The following is a 15,087-nucleotide window of genomic DNA, read 5'->3' as shown; positions in this document are numbered from 1 at the left end:
ATGACCCACTATCAGCAATTTTAGATTTTATGGAACTCGTTGCTTCTTTCGAAATATTATTATGACCACATCATAATATTTTTTCAGAGATCTAATAGTTCTGTAAAATCTATTTTCTCTTGTCACTCAGATTATTAGTCTAGGCTTTGGAGCTGCTGGATTCATTTGTCTGGCTTCTATGATGCAAAAACTCAAACCAGATGATCCTAATATAGCCCTTTCTGGGCTTAAAAAAAAAAAAAAAAAAAAAAAAGTATGTATAAATGCATATCGAAAAAACAACCACACGTTAGCCAGTCAGAATAGAGTTACTCCCATAAAAATCCTTGTACTTTCCGTAACACTGTGTTACTCTAAAAGTCAAGTCCCTATCTCTGAACCCGAAGAAAGTCACTTCAGTTTCTCTGTGCTGCCCAAGTGAACTGCAAGCATTTCCTGACACACAGAACGCAGGCAGAAAAAGGAAAAACGTCGACTTGAGAAAAGCACAGCTCCCAATCCCCACCCACGAGCTTCAGTCAAAGGGATGACTTCAGTCCCTTTCTTGACTAATCCTGTCACTGTAAAATCCTACAGTCATTCTTCCACACATAAAGGGAAAACGGACTCGCTAGGAGGACCTAGACTCGTTCAGCTTGAACTGTTAACCAATGGTGGAAATGCAAGAATGCTGAAGTTGTGCCTTCGGAGCCAATAGAGTGGATTTGTGTGTCCCACATGACTGTGTTTCCCCCGTCTTTCACATGGGCAGTATTTAGTTCAATTCAGAACTGCAGATAGTATAGCGTGCAGAGCAGCGATGGGATGTCTGAGCACAAGTGGCTGACTTCCAGGCGACTTCAGGAAGCACATTTATATATTTCTCCTGAATTAAACTGGGATTCTGCACCCTTGACATACTCCGACCCTCCTTGTTTCTGCAGAAGGAGCCGGTGACCTGCACAGCACAACAAAACTGTGAGTACGGGGTCTATTTATTTTTATTTTCACACAGAAAAGCAAATCCCTTAAGACTGTCAAAATGCTACGTGCACTAAATCAACGGTTACTTTTTCTTATGAGATGAACGAGTATCTAAAGTGCTACTCAAATTCAAAAATATTTTTTGCATGCTTAAAGGAAAAAAAAAAAAAAAAAAAAGAGTTATCCTCCAGGGCAGTGCCTGCACGCACGCTGCATGCCACACTGCCTCCTGACATAGCCAGCATGCTGCTTTGTTCATAAAGAAAAACAAAGACAAAAAGCCCTACACATGTACGTTGTTCACTTTTATTTGTACCCTGTGTCTAATCAGGCCTGATCTGTCCCCAAGGGGAAGAAAATAAAGGCAAACTTTAACTCCGCCAGCAAGGGCAGCCCAGACTTTCCAGACATCTGACAGTTATTATAATTAGCTATGAAAGACAGGGAAGACACTTTGGGGCAAATAGCTCTTACATTTGGAACAATGAAGTCGAGCAAGGTTCCCATCCCACCCCTTCCAGGGGGGAGGGGGAGAGGCGAGCCAAGGGGGGGAGCGCTGGAAAAGGGTTATGGCTGGACTGAAAAAACACAGCGAGTGCAATATCTGGACTGGCTCAGCACGAGGAGAGGCTTTTCGATAAGCAACTTTAACCACCTCTAGATTGCGGCTTGCACTCACTCAGATTCCTAGCGGGGTGGGAAAGGGTGTGGGGCTCTTAGCAGCACCACGTCAGGAGGTCGGGGTGGAGGGGGCAGCGGGGACCAAGGGGGCAGAAAGAAGAGAACATCCATAGCAAGAGACGTTGCAATTGCTTCCCAGAGCTTTGCTGGCCAGATCTCCTTAAGCCCAAGTTGCTTTCTGGGCAAGATTTATGAGAGTTCTCAAACAGAAGCAACAGACAAAGCAGAGCTTTTTTTTTTTTTTTTTTTTGCTTTTTTTTCTTTTTTTCCCTTCTTCTTCTTCTCCGGAAAAGAAATCGAACCCAAATGGATAACTGCACAATAAGAAGCACTGATTTGTATTTTTTTCTTTTCTTTCCTTTCCTTTTATTTTTTTGACTTCCCCCCACATTCATTAAGATCTTTCCCCTCCCGCCTGCACGCTCCTTTCCACCGCCCTCCCCTACCAAAAGTTAGATTCTGAAAACTACAATCAGAAGGGAAAAAGCAAAGACAATAGAAATCTGACTCGGTCCTGGCTGGGCTGGATCTCTAATAAAGCATGAAGTGAAAACAGTTTCTGAGTGAAAGATGAGCAGGCTTCTTTTAACAAAAAAAAAAAAAAAAAAGAAATAAGTGCAATAAGGAGAAATTGTTGAAAGACTCCAGACGCTACTAATTATGGCTTAAATAAATCTTCCTGGACAGATGTTTGCTTGCTCCCACCGCAGTGAAAGGAACGTTAAAAGACGCGTGTTTTTTTTTTTTTTTAAAAAAAAAAAAGGATTTGACGCGAATTTTTTTACTTTTTTTTTTTTTTTTTTTTTTTTTTTAATTCACCATTTTATTCTTTGTCTGCCCTCCTGTTATCTCCCCCTCCCCCACCGCCGCCCACTGTGAGCCGAGACACCTGAAGGCTAGACATAATGATCAACAGAGCGCTGCGCTCGCCTGGCTGGATTCCAGCCAGATTTCTTTTTTTTTTTTTTTTTTTTTTCCTCCCTCCACAATCAAGGAGCCTGCACGCAAGGCACGGCAAGCCCCTTGCTCTGCTATGTGCAGATCAGACAGGAGCCTGAACCCTGCTGCAGAACGATTAAAGGCGAACGCAAGCCTTGCCTCCGTATGTCGGCCAGGCTGGGTTTCAACTTCATTGTGATTCGCGAAAAATACGAAATAAGAAACTTCGTAAACGTATACACGCGTTATTGTACGAAACACAGGCATACGCACACACGCTTTCCAACACAATGTAACTAGGGGCATCTGCTCTTTCCCGTTTTACAGTGGTTTCTACTCTAGCTCTACAGTCAATGCTGTATTTTAAGTTCATGCCTCAGTTATGTAATTACCACGTAGCTCTCAAATACCATTTATACGTGTGCAAGATACTACATAAAGGCAAACAGCTAGTGTACGGAGGCCCACATTTAAAAGGCAGTCAAACTGAAATACGCTAACGTACTCGGCTTTAGGGGGATTAGCAACATCTCCCAGGCAGTTTGGAAGGAGGCAGCGGCAAAATGCTGTGGAGTGGGTCGTGTTCAGGCGCCGTCGGGAGCGTGGCCGGGAGCGCTGCAGCTCGCCGGCCCCGCCAGCCCCGGCCTCCCTGTTGCCACAGCCCAGGGAAACGCTGCCAGAAAGTTGGTCTTGGGAATGCAGGGCTCCCCCAAAATAGTCGCCCTCCGTTTGGTGTGGCTGTGGGTCGGGTTTGCAGGCACATCCAGGGAAAAGGGAGATTCAAAGCGCTTATTCTATTTATTTTTTAAACGTATGCCGTGCGGACCTATTTTGCAAAAGTTCTTTGGAATTGCATTGTCTTCTGCTACAAATATGGTATGATACAAATGGTGATTAATTTCTTCTTTTACGTATGGACTTGGTGTGAAACAGACTTAAAAGAAAATACATTTTTATATGCACATGCACGCTGCTTTTAATTTGCTCCCTGAAAAGGCTTAAACCATATTTTAGTCACACTAACAGGTATCCTTAATAAAAAGATAGGACTCTCTTTGGCATTTTTCTTTAATAATTCTAATAAACACTATTAAAAAAAGAAAGAATTCAGCATATGTATCCCATAAATTTAGTCTTAAAAATAACTTCCTTTTCAAATAGCAGCAGAGACATACAAACAAAAGGTTGTATGCAGTGGCAACAATATCCACAGGCAAGGTAAAGATTCTAGAAAAGAGATTACAGATAAATGAAGACAATGAATTGGAAGCTGTGGTCAAATTTGTATTCCTGTACTGTTTTAAAAAACAAGGTGCTTAACGCTTCTCTGAAGGAATGTTTTATATACCTGAGATGAAATAGGCAAGCTAACTCAACACAATGGTCATATATGAGAAGTATATACTTGCAAATTGCATCTATATGTATATACACGAGTTCACTAATATTAAGTGCTACTTTCTTTTCTACTTTTCCTGGCATATTGTGCTTAAAAAAATAATTTTTGCCATTTATGGTTCACAAATGTAACTCAAAGCAATGCCTGCAGCTACGTTTTGAAGTGCTGACTTTTATTTTCTTAAGGTAACGACAACAAGCAATCGTAGCTTTATCCATTTTCTAAAGACTGAAATCCTATGCAAATCAATTCCTCTAAACTTCAGAAGTGATCTACACGCTACCTTGTCTTAAAAGGGACATTTCAACCGGCAATGTCTATGTTGTTTGTCAATGCACAAGTAATGACTAATCGCATCAGTGTTAAGCATTAAACCTGACCATATGAATACAGGGCCCTTGCTTCCATGTTCAGTTCACCACTCTCCCCTTCTCGCTGTAGGTTCTCTTGGTTTCTGTGAGTGCTGGTGTTCAGCAGCTCTGACTGAAATAGGTAGGAGATCTGCCCAGCCTTTTTGCACGTATGGCGTTATCCTCCAGCTGCTCTTGTCCAGGCTCCTGAGATTTGGAGTTATGTGCTTTAGCTTTTTACACAAAGAGTTTACCAAATAATATCAAAATATCAAAAAATATCAAAAATTCTGACCCGTGGGTTGTTGTTTTTTGTGGGTTTTTTTCCTTTAAACTTTTAAATAGTTGATGTTGAAACAAAGCAACCACAGGAGCTCGTACACATGAGTCTATTCCTTAAAAATTAGGTGTTTGTTACAGCTCACCTCTTAGCCTATGGCCTCCAATTAGTTGTGCAAACTCCATGGTGTTACTCACAGAAACTTCAAGTACTAATTTCTTTTTTTAAACTCTCCTCTCCTCTCTTCCCCCCATGCTTCCTGCGCCGCATGTACTTGTTTGAGCCTTTCCTAGTTCAAGCAGAAGTGTAAGTTTTTGTCATAAGAATAAAGTGCTTGGATTACTTCCAAAACTCTCAAAATATTGGTTGTTTCACTTACAACTTTACACAGCAGAAGTAACTTGAGAGCCCACCAGAAACATAGGCAGTCTCTATAAGGTAAGGGGGTCAAATGAGCTCATGCATTACAGATAGAAAGAGAACTGTGCATTGCATTTTTGTAGATAAAAAGCATAGAGTGTTTTAATGTAAACAGATTTCTGTTTGATATTTTCGCAAACTGTTGCAAAGACCAAACTACAACTGAGCCAAAATGACTTTCAGCATGGTACAGTTCGACCAGATGGCCACGTGTTCTTTTCTTATTTAGATGAGACTTTTCCTTTCAATAACATCTTTCTTCCTGACCTGCTTAAAAATTCCAGCGAATGAAATCAGCACAGGATTTTCAATTCTAATTGACCATGTGCAGAGGAAGGGCCAGTAGAGAAATCAGTAGGGCCATTGTAAGGCACACTGCATCAATCTCTCCTTTGTCCTGAATCTTTTCTAGCATAAGCTAAAATAATTAAGAATATTTAATTTATACTATTTGTACAACAGCAAATCTAGTTGTGTTCAGGCAAAAATCATTGCAAGTTCCTCTTTTACAAATGCGTGCAACAAGGAATATGTGTCTACCACGCACCAGACAAACAGGTACTTGGCCTCATTTCACTGTCAAATATTTAAGAGAAAGAAATAAAAACCCTCAAGCAGAGAGCAAAAAAAAAAAAAGAAAGGAAAGGTATGGGTGAATTAAAGCACAAACTGCTTTGCCTTTTCTTGTGAAGCCAGAAAACGTGAATATTATACTCCTCAAATTAAAAATGTCAGAAAAATAGATTTCCACTGTCCAAAATGCTCACCCTTAAAACACCTGTAATCTTCAATTGCTATTAATATGCCTGCATAGATTTTACGCACACACACTCCACCCACACTATGTGGGTTGATGATCATGGTCTCGCTTGCGTCTGTGTGATCTACATGCAAAGTACAGATTGTAAACAGTGTATGTATCACACACAAACATGATCTACAGAAATATGCACACAGATGACATCGTTACAGTCTTACCTACTATTTTGTTTGGATTTAGTGGGATATCTGTGGGGTAATATAACAATATTTATTGAGATTTAGCAAGTAGAATATGCAAAATATGCATGAGGTCCTAACCATACATTTACATAACCCATGGATAAGGTAAGTGGGTAAAATGAATCCCTTAGAAGAAAAAGGAAGGTGGGAGGAAGATCAATTGAAAGCAATACAGAGCAAGTTTGGTTGGTTGTTTAGTGTGTGGGGTTGTTTGTTTTGTTGGTGGGGTTTTCTGTGTTTTTGTGGGGTTTTTTCTCCACACAGAAAAACAAGCAACAGATTTATTACTCCTATAGTATTTTATACAAACTCCCTTTACTATTCCCAGTATTCAGTGTTTAGTTTAATATTATGCCTGAGTGGCTGATGGTTTCGGATTATCACTATAAGCTTGAAGCAAGAAACAACCAAACAGCTCTGGAAAAATAATTTCTGAAAAATAATTACGAAAATAGTTTCAAATTATTTTCTTCAGCTGAACCAGGTTTTCATTAAAACCCCAAACACTTTTTAAACGTAAGGTGAAAAACACTCCAGGAGAAAATGCAGTGGGCAGCATGGTCTTTGCTATACGTCAAGCAAGCAGTCCAAGGAACATGTGCGTGAAGAAACATGCCTGAGAACCTAAAACAAAGCACAGACTTTGGGACTGGCCAGGCAGACATGGTAAAAGGTCTGGTTTCAACTCTCCAGCAAAATGCTTTGTAGCCTTGGGGAAATAATTTAACTGCCTGGCTTCTCATCTACGTCGTATTAGCAGCATTCTAAGTTTTGGATTGGTGATTACTATTGCAAGGTCGGCATCGAGATACCACAGCAAAGGGTGCTGAAGACACCTCAGGTGCTTGAAAAGAATATAAAATTCCAGACAGAACAAGAATCTTTTTTTTCGGTTGTTGTTATTAAATCAAGTCATTTCTGGTCTGGTATTTCTGTAACTAGACAAGAAACTTTGTAACTGTACGAAACCTGTTGCTCAAGAGGTTCAGCTCTAGCTTAATTTTCTTAAGTATTTGATGTGCTTGAACATCCACTTTTTGCTAACATGCAACAAAACATCAGGATGTAGGATAAACAGAAGATTCTACTCCGTCTGTAATGATGCTCTACGCTCACCATAAAGTGCTGCCGCTCAAGGCCTAACTCTGAAACGCTTACTCCTGTAGAGTAACGGCTGATTTAACGGACTGTCCCGTGGTAGCAGCGGCACTCCCGGCAGGCTGAAACGCCGCACTGCGTGCCCAGGAGCACCAGCCCTCAGCCCCAGGCATTTACTGCTCCAGTATTTGCACACCAAGGATCTGGTCTTGTGATGGTGCTGAGCACATTCTTGCTTCTGAAGCTTGAAGGCGATCCAGCAAACCACTTCCACGCTCCAAGTTCAGCACATGCTTAAAGCACTCTGTTGAAATAGGTCTTTAATTTCTGTGGAACTCTTTGCCGTGAGAAGTAAATACCTTTGCTGGGTTCTGCCTCCTTCGCTGGCCATCATTAAATTGTGCTCCCAGTTTCGCCTTCCTGTTTCTGTTGACAATTCCTTGATTCCCACCATTGAAGAGACCGAGTTAGAAAACCCTTGGGCAGCAACTCTAGAAATCCCTGCACAAGAACAGAAATCAGTGGGTCTGAAGAGGATCAGGAGATTTCACAGAAGATTTTTTTCAGGCCACCATTTTGTGACTGACTGAAATGGTGTCGCACACATGGAACTGAAAACTTTGTTTTCCCTCATGGCCAAATACGAGGGATCTCTGCATGAAAGAATAAACAATGTTTTTCTGCTGAATGTTTCTATTAAACAATATTCATGCACAGTATGAAAGAAATACTCAGACTTTCAGCTATCTTGTGTCAGTGCTGTTCAGGAGTTGTAAAAATCAATTAAGAAAAAGACAACGCGGCAGATCTGGTGGTCATCTCAGTGGGTTTGCAGAGGGGTTGGGGTAGCGAGAAGTAGGCAAAAGGGAAATATCCTGCGTAGAAGTACAGCCCCGTGCGGTGCTCTGAACGAGGAGAGGAAGTCAGCAAAATGTGCACAGTTACGTGCAATTGATGGGCTGTGTTTCACCAGCCTATTTTTACCGTCGAGGCTCCAGACTATATTAGGAGTCTATCCAGTCTCTCAAGCCATGGGATGTGGATAATGGGATCAGATACAATTATTAAAATGAGTTTGGTCTCATGATTTCAGCTAGTAAGCATAACAGATGCAAAACTGACAGACTTAATTGTATGATAGAAGTTCAAACACCTCTTTGTGTTTTACCCCTGCATTTTTCCAGTTTAGAGAAATAATCGATGAGGGTGGAATTTTGTTTGTTTGACTAAAAACAAACAAACAAACAAACAAACAAAAACCACAGAAACCAAACCAACAGTGGTAAGCAAGATGATTGTCTTCTTGCAGCATCCCAGTTAAAACTGGTTTCATCTATCCAAACAAATAAGTTCAGAAGAAGCTGTAAAAACAAATTTTATACTCCACACCATGAAATATTTTACATAGTCTCTGGTTAAGAAGCTTCAGAAAAAAGGATGCATTTAAGTTGTTTACAGTTTGATAACTGCCTTTTTTTAGAAATAAAAATCCGATAATTTCCCAGAGTGTCTTATCCATACACCGACTTTGCACTACTGTTTTCAAGCATTATTTTTTAGCTCATTCGAAACAACTTTTTGTAAGTGAATTCGAAAAAAAAAATAGAAAAAGAGGATTTAAAAATATGAGAAGTCCAGTGAATTACAACAGTGGAGAAAAGCAGTTCCCAAGGTTGATTAAAAGACATAGAAAGGGTTAAAATTTCAGATCTTTATGTAAGAATTAAAAATGAAAGGAGAGTTAAAAAGGGGGAGAAGCGGGGGAAGAGCTAAGCTGCTGGTGACTTGAGTGTATTTATGGATTACTATGTCCTGAAAAGAAGAAAACCAAAGTTATAAGATGACACTGCAGGGGTTGTCTGGACTTTTCACCGAGTGTAAAGTCTGTTTAGTCAGTGTCTTAATGCCCAGGGCTGACCTTTGCCCTCCTCACTCCTCCCTGCTCCAGGTGCAGCATTTGTGCCAGTGCCGACGGTATCGCAGCGTTTGTGCAGGTTTCACACGCTGCACAGCGCACAGAGCGTTTCGCACAGCAACATCCATTACACACACCCAATAACGAGGCTAAGCGGCTTTTTTGTCCTAAATACACACGATCTGTTTTACACATTTTTCCTTATTCGTTATTACGGCGGTAAATTAATAAAAACAAAAGCCTCTTTGTAAGGGTATGCTATTTGCATAATTCTATACAAGATACAAGATTAAGTTTAAACTCATGTCGTGTGCTCCCCAGCACTGTGAATTATAGCAGGAGTATGGAACGTATGCCGGCAAAGCTATTGATCTCTCTCAAATTAATTCTCTTTGCTATGGAAATGGAAGACAAAACCAGAACCCATTGCTACAATACAGCCAAGGCACTTCAGCTGATTTTCCTCAGAAATATATTGATTTCTTGTTCACTTATTAATTATATTTGGACTGATATAAATTTTAAAGAAAAACACAACAATTTTATGGGCTAATAATACAAAGAGCTAAACGACGAAGTCTGTATAATTTCAGTTTTGATTTACAAAAATCAGGAGTGTAGTAAAATGTACATTAAATACGAGATGCTATAAATTCTACAGTTGTCAGTGATACAGATAATATAAAAGACTGTACATGCGTATGTAATATTTGTTCATCTATGCCTTATATTCACTAGACGGTTGCTAAGATTTTGGGGGCTCACAATTTGACTTTGCTGGGGAGAAAGCATATGCTGGGTACCACCATCTTCAAAACCATGACAGATTTTGTGTTGCTTCCAAAAAGTCTACCATGGGCATTTCCTGCCCTGTGGGCAAGGAACCATTTTCCCCACTCGTATTATGCTGCAGGACTGATGGCTTCTTCAGATGTGGACCTGGCATTTAAGATGCATAAATTTTCCACCTTATGACACCATGTACTGAAATGCACTCAGTTCAACTGCGGTATAAAACTTACTGAAAATACAAAACTGTCCAGTACATTTTTTCTGCACTTTGTGATCTATACCAGCTAACTATGCCTAAAAAAAAAATAAAATAAATAAATTTTTTAAAAAATCTGAAATTATGGTTTAGGTATTTAAAGTCTTTAAACAGCTAACTGACTTCCCCCAGAGACCTTCCTCTCTGAACTATGCTGTGAAATGTTCATTAAGCTGGTGGAAAATAGGAAAAGGATTGCTTTAAGAGGAGAATAGCGGCAGGTAGTCTTTGTGGAGAATCTTACTAGCCAGAACTGCCTAGCCAAAATAACCCGTCATAATGCCTCTTCTAGGTCCAGCATTACTTCAAGGCGACACCTGCATAAAAAGAGGTCTGATGAGGGTTTACATTGAGGGAACTTCCATGACAGAGATGTGTTCGGATCTGGACTAAAGCATTTATTTTACTTTATCGTCTTTCAGATATTACAAGCAGCCTGCAGTATACTGTGTCTTTCTAAAAGAGTATTTTGCAGTTTCCCTATGACATTTATATATAAATTAATTTAGGCCATCTTCACTATCTAGATGGTTTTAAGGGGCTCAGATTTGAAGGTTTTTCTTCAAAAACCAACCAAACACACAAACACCAAACACCAAACAACCTTTCACTCCATGGATCTTACTATTAATAATACTAGGTTATTCTAGAAGTAGGCACAGATCAAGGGATCAAAATATTCTGGGAAGTGCCGCGTAACAGTTTTCTTATGTTCTTTGATTTCATTTGTAACATTTGGACTACAAGAGAATCAAGGAAAAAAAAAAAAAATGAAAAGTTGTTTATTGCATGACAGACTATTTCTAGAGCCGGGCAGCTTTATCTCAGCACAAAGACTGCTCGTGTTCACAGTGCAGCTGCTAACAACTCATCAACACTCCTTGTTTAAGAGTAGCGTACAATTAGAAGTCCAAACTTTAAAGCAACCTGAAATGTTCTTGTTGTAGTAAGCTATGCAACTGGATTTGATTTCTAGCCAGACTGTATCCCTTTGCTCCTGACACTGTTTACAAGACATATTTAGTGCAGGTGGTACTTGCCTTAATTTCACTGAAGGTCAAGTGTACTTGTCATAATTGTATTTTTTTGCACAGCTGAGAATTCAACTACTTCTCTAGACTGAAAACAGACATTGTTTCTGTGAAGGAAACACATAGCTCTGAAGAGTTGAATTTGAAATAAATTGAAGTAATTTTTCTTGTAATGTTCATAAATGACTGATTTTACATGATTTGCAAGTACAAAAGTGAGTAAAACTGAAATTAGTCAAGTTTACAATTTAAGTAGAGAAAAAGGTAGATAACGAAAAATATAAATTCATTTAGACTTCCGCTATTTTGGAACATCAAAATCACGTCTTTTCAGAGAAAACTCATATAAAGCTGATGTTCCATAAATTCTAAACTGATTTGTTCCAACTATTGCACACCATACCAAATCTGCAGAAAAAATAGCACGGTAGAGATAGGACACTATTCTTCTGTCTTGATTCATTCTCCCCCTTTTTTTTTTTTTTAATGTTTTCAAAATATTCATTTACTTAGTTATTAGTCCCTTCTACATGAAATAACTGCACCTAAAATACAGGAAATTGTCCATTGAATCCCCTTTTTCTGTGAACAGCTATTTCCCTCATGCTTTAATTTACGATCATTCTTGACGCCTTCAATATGCATTTTACCTGAAGAAATGAAATTAAAGCAAGCCATCTTTGTGTTCAGTTTTTAAGTTGTTTTCCACGTCAGTTAAAAAAAGCCATAACAAAAAAAAACCCCAAAACACAGGTGTCTCCTTCAGTAATTCTTATATAATACTCCAGTCTTGCATGACACTTAAAATCAGTTGTCTTCCAGTAAACGACTTCCTAGTGTATATCAGACATGGAAGAGAATAAATCCTTCCTTCCAGATCCTGTGCACAGTCAGGATCAGAGCTCAGATTCCCCTCAGGAAATCCGTTCACTGGTGAACGGCTTCTCACCCAGCTCTCCTACCCCCATCCAACCTGCTGCTTTCAACCACTCTGCCCTGAATTCCTGTATTCCTCTACAAAAAGCATGTAAGATGTAAAGATTTTAAAACTGGAACTGGTTGCCATAAATATGAAAAGTTACTCTAGATAGGATAATATCTTTATTTATTTTATTCTGCCTTTTTGTGGGGCAGTTAATTTTCAAAGATACATAAATGCTTTTATTAAATTGGTACGAGAAAGATTAGGACTTCAAATCTGCATTTTCATTATTAGTGGAAATTTCCAATAAATAACCAGCTTGCAATCTGATTAGTCTCTCTTTCATAACTTTCCTACTTGCAATATTAGAGATAAATTCCCTCAAAATGCAAAATAGTACAGTAAAGCAAACATTGTCTCACGAAATTTCACTGAGTCAAAATATGAGACTTTGCTACTTCAATCTGTGGGATTCATCTGACATTTTGTTTCTAAATCCCAGCTTCCTCTTTCCTCATCTCACTCATGACTCATACTTTATTTTTTAGTTTTATCTGTTTATTTTTACTAAGTTTTACTGTTTTATGGTTAAATCCATATTTCAACTCTAGAAAACATCATTAAAAAAAAGAGAAAACAGATCCTGCTAGCCAATATCTTCTGCCAGTTTTGTACCTATATTCGGGATACTAATTTACATAACGTCATTTAGAGCATCATTCATCATGACTATTCCATCAGCATCAGTATTCTAGCTGAATTTTTCAGGTTCAGTGGCAAAATTTAGGTAACTTAATTAAGACCTTTTCCATGAAAAAGAAAAAGAAATCTGTTTGCCACATTAATGAAGTGAAACCTGAGTTACCTAAAAAGCTAATAAAGCTCGTAACTTTTTCAAAGAAGAGTTAGGCAGGTTTTTTGCAGTTTTGCAGGGTGTTTTAGTTTAAATTTGCAGAATACGAAAATTCCTGAACTTTAAGAAATACGTCAAAGGAAACAGGTACTAACGCTGAATGTGCATCAAGTACATGAACATATTTCTTGATCGCCTAATGGTGGGACTTGGTTCCCCAAGGGAGACGGCAACACACCTGTACCCATGCAGGTCGCTTTGCAGCAACTAGCCCAGGGGATCACACTGAGCATCATCCCAGCAGGATTCCATGGGTTAGGACTCCATCACGTGTTTCCAAGACACATGAACGTCCCCGGGAGAAGGAGACTAATCCCTTGCGTACACAGATTATGAGAACATCAAGGCCACTGAAATCACCAGAGGGACTTGGCGGAATTCACAAACTTTTCATTGCGCTGAGACCTAGCTCTCTGCTCCGTTCTCCTCCAATGTCTCTCTGCTGGGTAGAGCACTACGCGGTGCCCACGTCCTGTCCTTTTCTTCCATTCCTTGGGATTTACACAGTACAGACAGCAACGATTTCCTGCTGGATGCCCTCAGGATTCACTGTGCGGTTTTGGACATTGCAAAGGGAGAGCAGACATTCAAGAAAATTTGAGACTTTTGTGGGAGATGGAGTTGTGGCCTTTGGCTACAAGATCACGAGGAGCTTCCCGCTCCTTTTTCTCCTTAGCTCTCTACAACAGGCGGTGGCAAGCATAACAAAGACTAGAATTGTGCATCTCTCCTTGCCAAAGATCTATCATCCAGTATCTTTAAATTTAGAAACGAAACTTGGCTGGCATTTCTTCTACTGTAGAAATGTAAAATCAGTGAGGTTAACATAGCATAAAAGAGAAACGTGCGGGAGAAGACCTGCTTCTCAGTTGTTCTGTTTGAAAACTCATACTTTGTGACAAGCAATAAGATTCACTGAAAAAGGCCTTCTGTATCGAAAGACATTGGCCATTTCTCATTATATGAGAATATTGCTGAATTAAGAACTTCTGTATTGTTTTCCATTTCCTTAAAAAGGCCCCAGACTGTACCAGCTGTCTAAACATATTTACGGTTTCTCCACACTGCTGCAAGCCCGCTGTACTGGAATTTGTGTAAGGGCCAAAGGTAGCATAACTGAAGAGTTTTTGGTTTGGTTTGTTTTCTAAGACTGAGAAGATAGCCATGCATTTCCTGCAAACATTGCTACACATATAGCTGTCTCATTATAGAGACATTTGTTAATTTAATTTAGAGATAGAGATTTCTGAGTGACTGCTTAGCATTTTTTTTTTAATTCTACAGCTTGCTTTCGACTCACCTACTTTGTTCTCTACTGCCCTCTTTTCCCCTTTTTTTTTCCTTCGTAAGATGCTAGTTAAGCCACAAAAGCAAACCCTGTATCTCCCAGTGTACTTGCGAAATTAATTTTCCTCTTACTTAAGTTGGGGAAGGAAAAAACCAAAAAACAAAACAAACAAAAAACCGAAACAAAACCAAACAAAAATCACAAAACAAAACCACACACACATTTTGGATCAGATGATACATCTACATCTGAAGCGAGAAGATGAGATCAGACCAAGCTTACCTAAAAGCAGATAAGCAATTACTGAATAGCCAATAGCGCATATTTATCACTTGTATCAATTGCTCAAAATTTGACTGTTAATATCTTTTTTGACATTGCTATTTGGGGGATCCCTCCCGCACCCTCCAAGAAAGACATCTGGCTAGCACTGAATGGAGTTTGGTGTTTGAACATCCCATCTGGTTTCATCATGTTAACACATGATTCCAAGTTATTCAAGAAGTATGAACAATGGATATTGTATTCCATATAGTGCCATGTGGACTTAATCTTTAAAAGATGGTGGCACTGTAGAACTCAACCTTCTAGTTAAAAGTCAAAACTTTAAATGTACTGAAAACTTATTTCCCATAGCCTCAGAAAAGTCGCACATTTTATCCTACTCTAAGCAAGACAAGCAGACAATGCCGCCCTCATACAGTGCCATTCATTATCTTACCTCTCATAATACCTATCTTGATAAATCAAGACCACATTTCCTAAACATGGCAGTGGAAAGAAACACTAAAACAGACTTTTTCACAGGAACACTCATTTTCATCCTTAAATTACTTCC

General features: G+C 39.3%; 1 long non-coding RNA gene across 1 annotated transcript in view; it reads left to right on the top strand.

Annotated features, from left to right (window-relative positions):
• Positions 1 to 798: 798 nt before the first annotated feature.
• Positions 799 to 15,087, top strand: part of LOC136002586 (uncharacterized) — a 61,229-nt gene continuing 46,940 nt past the window's right edge. Inside the window, exon 1 of the long non-coding RNA XR_010607926.1 lies at positions 799 to 957. This is a non-coding gene — a long non-coding RNA (uncharacterized LOC136002586). The remainder of the gene's footprint in view (positions 958 to 15,087) is intronic.

Source organism: Caloenas nicobarica, chromosome Z (assembly GCF_036013445.1).
Source record: "Caloenas nicobarica isolate bCalNic1 chromosome Z, bCalNic1.hap1, whole genome shotgun sequence".
Classification (NCBI taxonomy): Eukaryota; Metazoa; Chordata; class Aves; order Columbiformes; family Columbidae; genus Caloenas; species Caloenas nicobarica.
This window is presented reverse-complemented; position numbering and strand designations above follow the sequence as displayed.